The sequence below is a fragment of the Neophocaena asiaeorientalis genome, unplaced genomic scaffold (assembly GCF_003031525.2).
Source record: "Neophocaena asiaeorientalis asiaeorientalis breed wild unplaced genomic scaffold, Neophocaena_asiaeorientalis_V1.1 scaffold25, whole genome shotgun sequence".
Lineage (NCBI taxonomy): Eukaryota > Metazoa > Chordata > Mammalia > Artiodactyla > Phocoenidae > Neophocaena > Neophocaena asiaeorientalis.
In genome coordinates, this window is record NW_020172492.1 from 50,985 (window position 1) to 64,419 (window position 13,435).

The 13,435-nt window shown below is 34.7% G+C and overlaps 1 protein-coding gene across 3 annotated transcripts in view; it reads right to left on the reverse strand.

Moving 5' to 3' along the window:
- Positions 1-13,435, reverse strand: part of CFH (complement factor H) — a 92,983-nt gene that overhangs the window by 50,441 nt on the left and 29,107 nt on the right. The gene's annotated exons all lie outside the window — the stretch shown is intronic.

Sequence of the window (13,435 nt, forward strand, 5' to 3'; positions counted from 1 at the left end):
AAATAAGTGAGCTTGAAGATAGAATGGTGGAAATAACTGTCAAGGAGCAGAGTAAAGAATGAAAAGAAATGAGGCCAGTCTCAGAGACTTCTGGGACAACATTAAACAAACCAACATTCAAACTGTAGGGGTCTCAGAAGAATAAGAGAAACAGAAGGGTCTGAGAAAATATTTGAAGAGATCATAGGCAAAAACTATAAGTTTTAGTTTTAGTTTATAAAACTAAACTACAAGTCCAGGAAGCACAGAGAGTCCCATACAGGATAAGCCCATGGAGAAACATGCCAAGACACACATTAATCAAACTAACAAAAATTAAATTCAAAGAAAAAATACAAAAAGCAGCAAGGGAAAAGCAACAAATAATGTTCAAGGGAATCCCCATAAGGTTATCAGCTGATTTTTCATCAGAAACTCTGCAGGCCAGAAGGAATTGACAGGATATATTTAAAATGATGAAAGGGAAAAACCTACAACCAAGACTATAATACCAAGCAAGGATCTCATTCAGATTCAACACAGAAATCAAAAGCTTTTCAGACAAGCAAAAGCTAAGAGAATTCAGCACCACCAAATCAGCTTTACAACAAATGCTGAAGGAAATTCTCTAGGTGGGAAACACAAGAGCAGAAAAAGGCCCACAAAAACAAACGCAAAACAATTAAGAAAGTGGTAGTAGGAAAATACATATTGATAATAACGTTGACTGTAAATGAATTAAATGCCCACCAAAAGTCACAAACTGGCCGAATGGATACAAAAACAAGACCCATATATATGCTGCCTAAAAGACACCCACTTCAGATCTAGGGACACATACAGACTGAAAGTGAGGGGAGAGAAAAAGTTATTCCATGCAAATGAAAATCAAAAGAAACCTGGAGTAGCAATATTCATATCAGATAAAATAGACTTTAAAATAAAGACTGTTGCAAGAGACATTAAAGGACACTACCTAATGATCAGGGGATCAATCCAAGAAGAAGATTTAACCATTATAAATATTTGTGCACCCAACATAGAAGCACTTCAATACATAAGGCAAATGCTAACAGCCATAAAAGGGGAAGTCGACAGTAACACAATAATAGTGGGGGACTTAACACCCCACTTACACCAATGGACAGATCATCCAGACAGAAAATAAATAAGGAAACACAAGCTTTAAATGACACAATAAGACCAAACAGACTTAACTGATATTTCTAAGACATTCCACCCAAAAGCAGCAGGATACACTTTGTTCTCAAATGCACACAGAAAATTCCAGGATAGATCACATCTGGAGTCACAAATCAAGTCTCAGTAAATTCAAGAAAATTGAAATCCTTTCAAGCATCTTTTCCAAAAACAACGCTATTAAATTAGAAATCAATTACAGGAAAAAACTAAAAAATACAAACACACAGAGGTTAAACAATACACTACTAAATAACCAAGAAATTACTGAAGAAATAAAAGAGGAAATCAAAAAATTCATAGAAACAAATGACAACAAAAACATGACGACCCAAAACATATCAGATGCAGCAAAAAATAGTCCTAGCAGGGAATTTTATAGCAATTCAATCCTACCTTGGGAAACAAGAAAAATTTCAAATAAACAATCTAAACTTACACCTAAAGCAACTAGAGAAAGAAGAACAAACAAAACCCAAAGTTAGTACGAAGAAAGAAATCAAAGCAGAAATAAATGATATAGAAATGAAGAAACCAATAGCAAAAATCAATGAAACTAAAAGCTAGTTCTTTGAGAAGATAAACAAAATTGATAAACCTTTAGCCATACTTATCAAGAAAAAAAGGGAGAAGACTCAAATCAATAAAATTAGAAATGAAAAAGGAGAAATCCAAACTGACACTGCAGAAATACAAAGGATTATAAGAGACTACTACAAACAACTATATGCCGATAAAATGGACAAACACGAAGAAATGGACAAATTCTTGGAAAGGTGCAACCTTCCAAGACTGAACCAGGAAGAAATAGAAAATATAAACAGAACAATCACAAGTAATGGAATTGAAATTGCAATTAAAAATCTTCCAACAAACAAAAGTCCAGGGAAGCTGGCTTCATGGGAAAATTCTATCAAACTTGTAGGGAAAAGCTAACACCCATCCTTCTCAAACGCTCCCAAAAAGTTGCAGAGAAAGGTACACACCCAAGCTCATTCTATGAAGCCACCATCGCCCTGATAACAAAACCAGACAAAGATATCACAGAAAAAGAAAATTACAGGCCAATATCACTGATGAACATAGATGCAAAAATCCTCAACAGAATACTAGCAAACAGAATCCAACAGCACATTAAAAGGATCATACACCATGATCAAGTGGGATTTATCCCAGGGATGCAGGGATTCTTCAATATATGAAAATCAATCAATGTGATACACAATATTAACAAATTGAAGAAGAAAAACCATTTGATCATCTCAATAGATGCAGGAAAAGCTTTTGACAAAATTCAACACCCATTTATGATAAAAAATCTCCAGAAAGTGGGCATAAAGGGATCGTGCTTTAACATAATAAAGGCCATATACAACAAACCCACAGAAAACATCATTCTCAATGGTGAAAAACTGAAAGCATTTCCTCTAAGATCAGGAACAAGACAAGGATGTTCACTCTCACCACTATTATTCAACATAGTATTGGAAGTCCTAGCCATGGCAATCAGAGAAGAAAAAGAAATAAAAGGAATACACTTTTGAAAAGAAGTAAAATTGTCAGTGTTCACAGAAGACATGATACTATACACAGAAAATCCTAAGGATGCCACCAGAAAACTACTAGAACTAATCAATGAATTTGGTAAATTTGCAGGATACAAAATTAAAGAACAGAAATCTCTGGCATTCCTATACACTAACAATGAAAGATCAGAAAGATAAATTAAGGAAGCAATCCCATTTACCACTGTAAGCAAAAGAATAAAATACCTAGGAATAAGCCTACCTAAGGAAACAAAAGACCTGTATGCAGAAAACTATAAGACACTGATGAAAGAAATCAAAGATGACAAAAAGAGATGGAGAGATATATGATGTTCTTGCACTGGAAGAATGAATATTGTGAAAATGACTATACTACCCAAAGCAATCTACAGATTCAATGCAATTCTTATCAAATTACCAATGGCATTTTTCACAGAATTAGAATAGAAAATTTTACAATTTGTATGGAAACACAAAAGACCATGCATAGCTAAAGCAATCTTGAGAAAGAAAAATGGAGCTGGAGGAATCAGGCTCCTGGACTTCAGAATATACTACAAAGCTACAGTAATCAAGACAGTATGGTACTGGCACAAAAACAGAAATATAGATCAATGGAACAGGATAAGAAGTCCAGAGATAGAACCATGCACATATGTTCAACTAATCTATAACAAAGGAGGCAAGAATACACAATGGAGAAAAGACAGTCTCTTCAATAAGTGGTGCTGGGAAAACTGGATAGCTACATGTAAACTAATGAAATTAGAACACTCCCTAACACCTTATGGAAAAATAAACTCAAAATGGATTAAGGACTTAAATGTAAGACCAGATACTATAAAACTCTTGAAGAAAAACACAGGCAGAACATTCTCTCACATAAATCACAGCAATATCTTTTCTGACCCACCTCCTAGAGTAATGAAAATTAAAACAAAAATAAAGAAATGGGACCTAGCTAAACTTAAAAGCTTTTGCACAGCAAAGGAAACCATAAACAAAATGAAGACAACCCACAGAATGGGAGAAAATATTTGCAAACAAAGTGACCGACAAGGGATTAAGCTCCAAAATATAGAACCAGCTCATGCAGCTTAATATCAAAAAAAAAAAAATCCAACCCAATAAAAAAAATCAGCAAGAGATCTAAATAGACATTTCTTCAAAGAAGACATACAGATGGCCAAGAGGCACATGAAGATGCTCAACATCACCAATTATTAGAGAAATGCAAATCAAAACTGCAATGAGGTAACACATCACACCAGTCAAAATGGCCATCATCAAAAAGTCTACAAACTATAAATGATGGAGAGGGTGCGGAGAAAAGGGTACCCTCCTACACTGTTGGTGTGAATGTAAACTGGTACAACCATTATGGACAACAGTATGGTGGTTCCTTAAAAAACTGAATATGAGCTACCATATGATGCAGCAATCCCACTCCAGGGCATATATCTGGAGAAAAGTATAATTCGAAAATATACATGCACCCCAATGCTCATTAAAGCACTATTTATATCAGCCAAAACATGGAAGCAACCTAAATGTCTGTTGACAGATGAATGGATAAAGATGTGGTATATATATATATAATACATATATATATTACATATATATATATACACACACACCATATATATATATACACACACCATATATATATATAATGGTATTTTATATATATATATATATGAATATTACTCAGTTATAAAAAAGAACGAAATAATGCTATTTGCAGCAACATGGATGGACCTAGAGATTATTATACTGAGTGAAGTAAGTCAGACAGAGAAAGAGAAATATTGTATGATATCACTTATATGTAGAATCTAAAAAAATGATACAAATGAACTTATTCACAAAACAGAAACAGACTCACAGATCTCAAAATCAAACTTATGGTTACCAAAGGGGAAATACAGGGAGAAGTGATAAATTAGGAGATTGGGGTTAATGTATACACATACACACTAGTATATATAAAAATAGACAACTAATAAGGACCTACTGTATGGCCCAGGGAACTCTACTCAATATTCTGTAATAACATATATGGAAAAGAATATGAAAAAGAATGGATATATATATACATACATATATATATATGTATATATATAATCGATTCACTTTGCTGTACACCTGAAACTAACACAGCATTGTAAATCAGCTATACTCCAATAAAAATAAAAAAAAAACAAAACAGAGTACCACAAAAACAACGAAAAAACATGTAAGAAAATGGCAATAGGTACGTACATAACAATAATCACTCTAAATGTCAATGTACTAAATGCTCCAATCAAAAGACATAGGGTGGCTGATGGGATAGAAAAACAAGACCCTATTATATGCTGCCTGCTAAAGATACACACAGACTAGGGCTTCCCTGGTGGCGCAGTGGTTGAGAGTCCGCCTGCCGATGCAGGGGACACGGGTTCGTGCCCCGGTCCGGGAAGATCCCACATGCCACAGAGCAGCTGGGCCCATGAGCCATGGCCGCTGAGCCTGCGTGTCCAGAGCCTGTGCTCCGCAACGGGAGAGGACACAACAGCGAGAGGCCCATGTACCACCAAAAAAAAAAAAAACAGATACACACAGACTAAAATTGAGGTGATGAAAAACGATATTTCCTGCAAATGGAAATGCCAAGAAACGTGGGGTAGCCAGAGTCAAAGTCTATAACAAAAAGACAAAGAAGGGCATTATATAATGATAAAGGGACTTCACATATAATCTTTAATATATTTTGAGTTGATTTTTGTATGTGGTGTGAAATAAGGTCCCAGTTTTTTTCTTATGCATGTGGATATCCAGTTTCAGTAAAACTATTTGAAGAGACTATCCTTTCCCACTCGTGTATTCTAGGCACCCTTGTCATAGATAAGTTGATTGTGTCTCAATTATGTATTATTAATAAATGCATGGATTTATTTCTGGGCTTTGTATTCTCTTCCATTGGACTGTATATTTGTTTTTATGCCAGTAGCATACTATTTTGATTACAGTAATTTTTGTAATATATTTGAAATCTGGAAGCATGATGTCCTCAGCTTTTTTTTCTTGCTCAAGATTGCGTTGGCTATTCAGGCCTTCTGTGGTTCCATACAAATTTTATGATTTTTTTCCATTTCTGTAAAGAACACCAGTGGGATTTTGGTAGGGACTGAATTGCATCTGTCCATCACGTTGGGTAGTAGGGATATTTTAACAACACTCAAGCTTCTGATGCACTAGCACTGGATATGTTTCCATTTATCTATGTCTAATTTCTTTTATCATTGTACTACAATTTTTTGCATCCATGTTCAGATAGTTTTCTCTGCTTATGGTACCTTTAGCTATAGTTTTCTCTGCTTATGGTATCTTTAGCTTTGCTATCAGACTGATGCTGAGCTCACAAAATGAGTTTGGAAGTATTCTCTTTTCTTTGATTTTTTTTTTTGTTTTAATCTGGGACAGTCATAGTCTAACCAAGTTTATTTTTTTAACATCTTTATTGGAGTATAACTGCTTTACAATGGTGTGTTAGTTTCTGCTTTATAACAAGTGGGAATGTAAATTTTCTTTGATTTCTAAGGAGTTTTTAGTAGGATTGTTACCAATTCTTATTAAATGCTTCAAAGAATTCACCCATGAAGCCATCTGTTCCCAGTATTTTCTCTTTTGGGAGGTTTTTTTTTTTTGGTGGAGACTTGCTTCAATCTCCTTATTTGTTGTTGGACATTTTAGACTTTATATATATTTTTCTTGACTCAGTTTTGGTAGGTTATATGTATCTCAGAATTTGTCCATTTCTTCCAGGTTATAAAATTTGTTGGCATATTTTTGTTCATTAGTCCCTATGATTATCTTTATTCTTGAGTCATCCTGTATAATGTCTCCTCTTTCATTTCTGATTTTACTTGTCTTAAATTTGATTGGTCTATCTTTTTTTGTCTAGCTAAGCTTTTATCAATTTTGTTTATTTTTTCAAAAATCCAATCTTTCATTTTGTTGATTTTTTTTATTGTTCATTTGATTTATTTCTGTTCTTATCTTCATTATTTCCTCCTTTCTCTAACTTTGGTCTTAGTTTGTTCTTTTTCTAGTGCTTTAAAGTATAAATTTAGGTTGTTTACATAAGATCTTTCTTTTGTTTTAATGTACGCATTTATAATAAAAAACTTCCCTCAGTACTGCTTTTGCAGTATCTCATTATTGTTGGTATGTCCTATTTTGTTCTCATTTGTCTTAAGATTTTTTTAAAATTCCTTATGATTTCCTCTCTGATCAAACTGTTGTTCAAGAGTTTGTTGTTTATTTTGCACATATCTGTAGATTTTCTCTTTTCTTCTTTTTTTCTGTTACTGTATTCTTGTTTTATTTCAATGTGGTTAAAAAAAAAACTTGGCATGATTTCTCTCTTCTAAAATTTGTCAGGACTTGTTTTGTGACCAAACAGGTCATATCCTTCCAGAGATTATTCCATGTGGACTTGGGAAGAATGTGTATTCTTCTGTTGTTGAGTGGAAAGTTTTGTACATATCTATTAGGTTCACTTAGTTTACAGTGTTGTTCAAATCTGCTTTTTCTTTATTAAAATTCTGTCTGGACATTCTATCCAATATTGAAAATGGAGTATTAAAATCTCCTACTATTATTGTATTGCTCTCAATTTCTTCTAATCAGACCTGTGAATATTGGGTTTATATATTTAGGAGTTCTAATGGTGGGTGTTTATATGTTTATAATCCATTTTCCTGTTGATTTCACACTTTTATTATTATATAACAACCTTCTTTGTTGCAAGAAACAATTTAGACAAAAAGTCAATTTTTTCTGACAGCCCCTCCTGCTGTCTTTTGGCTTTGATTTGCATGAATATCATTTTCCATATGTTCATGTTTAGCCCATCTGTGTCTTTATTTCTAAAATAAGCCTTTTATAGACAGCAAATTATTAAATCTTGTTTTTTTAACCATTCAGGTGTTCTATTCCTTTTGATAGGTGAGTGTAGTCCATTTACATTTAAATTAATCATTATAAGTGAGCACTTACTATTGATATTTTGTTAACTAGCTTACTCTGCAATTGTTTTTTCAATGTCTTTCTACCTTTCATTGTTATTTGATTGTTTTGTAATTTTTTACTTTCTTTTTATCTTTTGTGTATGTTGTAGGTATCCCCCTAGCTTAATTGATATATAGTTAACAATTAAAACTTTATATGTATAATGTATACAATGAGATGTTTTGGTATACATATACATTTATCACAATAGGGTTAATTAACACATTCATCACCTCACATATTACCTTTTCTTTGTATGTGTGCTTGGAATGCTGTAAATCTACTCTCTTAGCAAATTTCAAGCATACAATATAGTATTATTAACTATATCACCAAGCTGTACATCCCCAGAATTATTCATATTATACATGAAACCTTACACCTTTGGACCAGCATCTCCCCACTTCCCTCACCTTCATGTCCTTGTAACTACCATTCCACACTTTCTTTTCTTTTCTTTTCTCCTTCTCTCCTTCTCTCCTTCCTTCTTCCTTCCTTCCTTCCTTCCTTCTTTCCTCCCTCCCTTCCTTCCTTCCCTCCCTCCCTTCCTTCTCCCTTCCTTTTTCTTCCTTCCTTCCTTCCTTCCTTCTCCCTTCCTTTTCTTCCTTCCTTCCTTCTCCCTTCCTTTTCTTCCTTCCTTCCTTCTCTTTGTTTCTATGAATTCAATCTTTTCTTTCCCTTTCTTTCTCTCTCTCTCTTTCCCCCCTTCCTTCCTTCCTTCCTTCCTTCTTTCTTTCTTTCTTATTTCACTTAGCATAATGTCCTCTATGTTCATCCATGTTGTATCAAATGGCAGGACTTCTTTTTTTTCTTGTGGCTGAGTAATATTCCATTTTACATATATAGATCACATCTTTATTCTTTTATTTGTTTATTTATTTGCTGACCCCTAAGTTGTTTCCAAAGCTTGGATACTGTGAATAATGCTAAAATGAACATGGGACTGCAGATATGTCTTTGAGATATTGATTTTATTTCTGTTGGATACATACCTAGGAATGAGATTGCTGGGTCATATGAAAGTTCTATTAATTTTTTTGAGGAAATTCCACACTGATTTCAATAGACTTGTAACAAATTAAATTCCAACTGAAGTGTACAAGGATTCCCTTTTCTCCACATCCTTGCCAACACTTATATATACTTTTTTTTTTTTTTTTGCGGTATGCAGCCCTCTCAAGTGTTGTGGCCTCTCCTGTTGTGGAGCACAGGCTCCGGACGCGCAGGCTCAGTGGCCATGGCTTACAGGCCCAGCCGCTCCACGGCATGTGGGATCTTCCCGGACCGGGGCACGAACCCGCGTCCCCTGCATCGGCAGGCGGACTCTCAACCACTGCGCCACCAGGGAAGCCCAACACTTATATTTTTTGATAAAAGACATTCTAAAAGGTGTGAGGTAATAACTCATTGTGGTTTTGATTTGTATTTCCCTGAAGATTAGTAATTGTTTTACTATCTACTCATGTATTTGTTGGCCATTTGTGTGTATTCTTCAGAAAAATGTCCACTCAGATCCTTTGCTCATTTTTAAATCAGATTATTTGATTTTTCTGCTATTGAGTTGTAAAAGTCCTTTTTTTAAAGTATTATCCTCTTATTAGATATATGGTTTTCAATTCCATAGTTTACCTTTTCATTTGTTGATTTGCTGAACAGAACTTTTAGTTTAATACAGTCCCACTTAAATTTTGTTTTTGTTACTTGTGCTTTTGGTGACATATCAAAAAATATCATTGCCCAAACCAATGTCAAGAAACTAGTTCCCCAAGTTTTCTTTTATGACATTTATGGTTTCAGGTCTTATATTTAAGTCTCTAATTCATTTAGAGTTAATTTTTGTTGGTGTTTTCATATAGGGGTCCAATTTCATTCTTATTTGTACATATCCAGTTTTCCCAGCACCATTTACTAAAGACACCATCATTTCCCCATGGCGTATTTTTGATTGCCTTGTTAAATATTAGGTGACACACGGGCTTATTTCTGGGTTTCAATTCTATTCCATTGGCTATGTGTCTATTATTTATGCCAGAATCATACTATTTTGATTACTATTGCTCTCAAACTATAGTTTGAAATCAGGAAGTGTAATGCATCCAGCTTTGTTGTTCTTTCTCAAGAAAAGGGGGTATTTTGTGTTTCCATATGAATTTTAGGATTATTTATTTTACTTATGTAAAATATGCCATTGGGTTTTGTTGAATGGTTTGAGAAGGATTGGCATTTATTCTTTAAATCCTTGGTGTAATTTACCAATAAGATCATCTGGTCCTGAGCTTTACTTCATTGGGAGATTTTAAATTTCTGATTCAATTTTATTTCTAATTTTATTCTGTTCAGATTTTCTATTGTTAAATGAGTTAGTATTGTTGAATTATAAGTTTCTAGGAATTTATCCATTTCTTCTAGGTTATCCAATTTGTTGGCATATGATAGTTCATCGTTGTCTTTTATGATCCTTGGCATTGCTGTGGCATCAATTGTAATGTCTCGTCTTTCATTTCTGATTTAACTTATATGAGTTTTATCTTTTTTTCTTAATATAGCTTTAGGTTTGTTCATTTTGTTTATCTTTTTGCAAAAGCAGGTATGTTGTTATCTTTTCTGTTGTATTTTCTGGCCTCTATTTCATATATTTCTGTTCTGATCTTTGTTATTTCCTTCTTTCTGCTAACTTCATGCTTAGTTTGTTCTTTTTCTTTGAGTATAAAATTGGCTTGTTTTTTGGAGATCTTCCTTTTTTCTTAATGTATGATTTTATCACTATAAATTCTCCTCATAGGACTGCTTTTGTTGTGCTTAAATTTTCATTTCCTTTAGAATATATTTTTATTTCTCCCTGATATCTATTTTGACCCATTGTTGAGAAATGTTTTGTTTCCACATACTGTCAGTTTTCTACTTTTCTTCCTGTTATTGATTGTTTAGTTTCATACAATTGTGGTCCAAAAAATGTTTGGTATACTTTCAATCATCTTAAGGTTTTTAAGGCTTGTTTTGTGACCTAGCATGTTATCTCTCCTGGAGAATGTTCTGTGTATGCATAGGATGAATATATATTCTGCTGTTGAATGGAATGTTCTGATATGTCTGTTAGGTACATTTGTTTAAGTTTGGTTCCAGTCGAATTGCTCTTTATTGATTTTCTCGGTGAACGATCTACCCATTTTTGAAAGTAGAGTATTGAACTCCCCTACTATTATTATACTGCTATTTCTCTGTTTAGATCTGTTAGAATTTGCTTAATGTACTTAGGTGCTCCCATGCTGGATACATATATATTTACAGTTGTTAAATCCTCTTGATTTGATCCCTTCTTGTCTCTTGTTTACAGTTTTGACTAAAAGTCTATTTTTCTGAAATAAGTATTGCTATCCCTGCTCTTTTTTGATGTCCATTTGCATGGAATATTGTCTTTTCATTCACTTTAGCCTTTGGGTGTCCTAAATGCTGAAGTGAGTTTCAGTTTAGTTTTACCTCTAGGTAGTTTATAGTTGGATCTTCTGTTTGTTCTCCCTTTTTTTTTTTTAATGCACTCTCTATGCCTTTTGATTGGAGAATAGAATGCATTTACTTTCAATGTTATTATTGATAGGTAAGGACTTACTAATACAATCTCATTAACTGTTTTCTGGCCACTATATAGTAAATATTGTTCCTTGGTGTTTCTCTTGCACCCTTTCTTAGAGAATTCATGAGAATTCATGATTTTCTGTAGTGGTACACTTTGATTCCTTTATCTTTTGTGTATCTGAAATAGGTTTTGTTTTGTGGTTACCACAAGGCTTACACAAAATATCTTACAGGTTTAACAGTCTATTTGTAACTGATAACAAATTCACTTTGATTGCATACACACTTTACCCTTTCACTTTCCTCCCCACCTATTTTGTTTTTGATATCACAATTTACATTATTTTGTATATTTTCATGGTTTCACATTACTAATTAACATCCTTTTCTTTCAGCTTGAAGAACTCCTTTCAGCATTTCTTGTAAGACAGATCTAGTACTAATGAATTCCTTCAGTTTTTATTCGTCTGGGAAAGCCTTTATATCCCATTCATTGCTACAAGACTGCTTTCCCAGGCAAATAATTCTTCAGTTGCAGGTTTTTTTCTTTCAGTAATTTGAATATTTCATCCCTCTCTCTCCTGGTGTGCAGTGTTTCTACAGTTTTATTAACCTGCTTATATCTTTATGGGGAATCCCTTTTGTTTGTGGAGGTTTTTCTCTCAGCTTCAAAAATTCTCTTTGCCTTTGATTTTAGACAGTTTTTTACAATGTGTCTTGTATATAGAATATCTCTTGTTTGAATCTGTTTGGGGACTTATGAAATGCATGATCTTGAATGTCCATGTCTTCCCAGCCATTATTTCTTTACATAAACATTCTGCTCTTTCTCCCATTCTTCTCCTGGGACACCCATAATCTCTACAATGTTTCTCTTGATGGTCTCCAATCATTCCTGTAGGCTTTCTTCACTCTGACAGGATACTTTCAAATGAGTTATTTTTTCTGCTTGATAGTTTATGGTTGATGCTCTCCATTGTATTTGTCACTTCATTCATTGTATTCTTTACTTTCAGAATTACTGTTTTGTTTTTTTATGTTTTCTATCTCACTGTTAAACTTCTTGTTTTGTTCAATTATTGTTTATCTGACTCCTTTGAATTGCCTGTGTTTTCTTGCATCTCAGTGAAGTTCTTTAAAGTAACTATATTGAAGCATCTATCAGATAAATTGTACATATCCATTATTTGAGGTCAGTTAACAGAAAACTGATATGCTCCTTTGTTTGTATTGTAGTCCTTTGATTTTTTTGTTTCTTGAAGTCACCTGTTGCTGTCTTCACACTTAAAGAAGCAATTGCTTCCTCCAGTCTTTACAGACTGACCGGGGAGGAAAATACATTCTGTCACACTGCTACAGGCTTTTCCAGACCTTTTTTAAGGACACGCCAGTTCCACACATCTTGATCCCTTGTGGGAGAGAATTTTGAAGATTGTATGCTTCCCCCTATCTGGCAAAGCCAGTCTGTGTGCTGACAGCTTCCTGGTTGCTTTCCCTGCGGCAATGACAAATGCTCATGTTTGTGTATTTTCTCACAATCCCACAGGGTCAGGCTGGCTTCTAGATGTCCCACTAGTCATCTGCAAAAGTTTGCATCGCCACCTTGGGGACATACACAGGGAGCTGGCCATGGGGCAGGGGGATGTGGATGTGTTGAGGGTGTCCATGGGTGAGAAGGATTCACAAACTAGGTGTCTGCAATGGTTAGAGGGTGGGCTTCCTTTTTTTTTAAATGCCCAGAAGTGTCAATTTTATTTGTCAGTGCAGTAGGGGGCTAAGGCATGACATGTTGCTTCTAAGAGTTAGAGAGCCAGCAGTGGAGGGGAGAAGCAAGCCCTCTTGGGCTCTGGGCCCCTAGGCTGCCTTCTTGGCTGGGGGCTGGGCCTCAGACCTGAGCTCCAGCAGACCCAAAGCTTTGTTGAAGAAGAGGTTGATTGGAGTGGAGCCATCGGTGATGAGGGTTGATTTTAGGCCCAGGCTCTGGAGCAGTTTTACCTGCATCTCCAGTCCTGCCACAGCGAGGTCCCTGATGATGCTGGGCCCCAGGCCCTCTGTCATCTTCTTGAACTTCTTCACCTCTA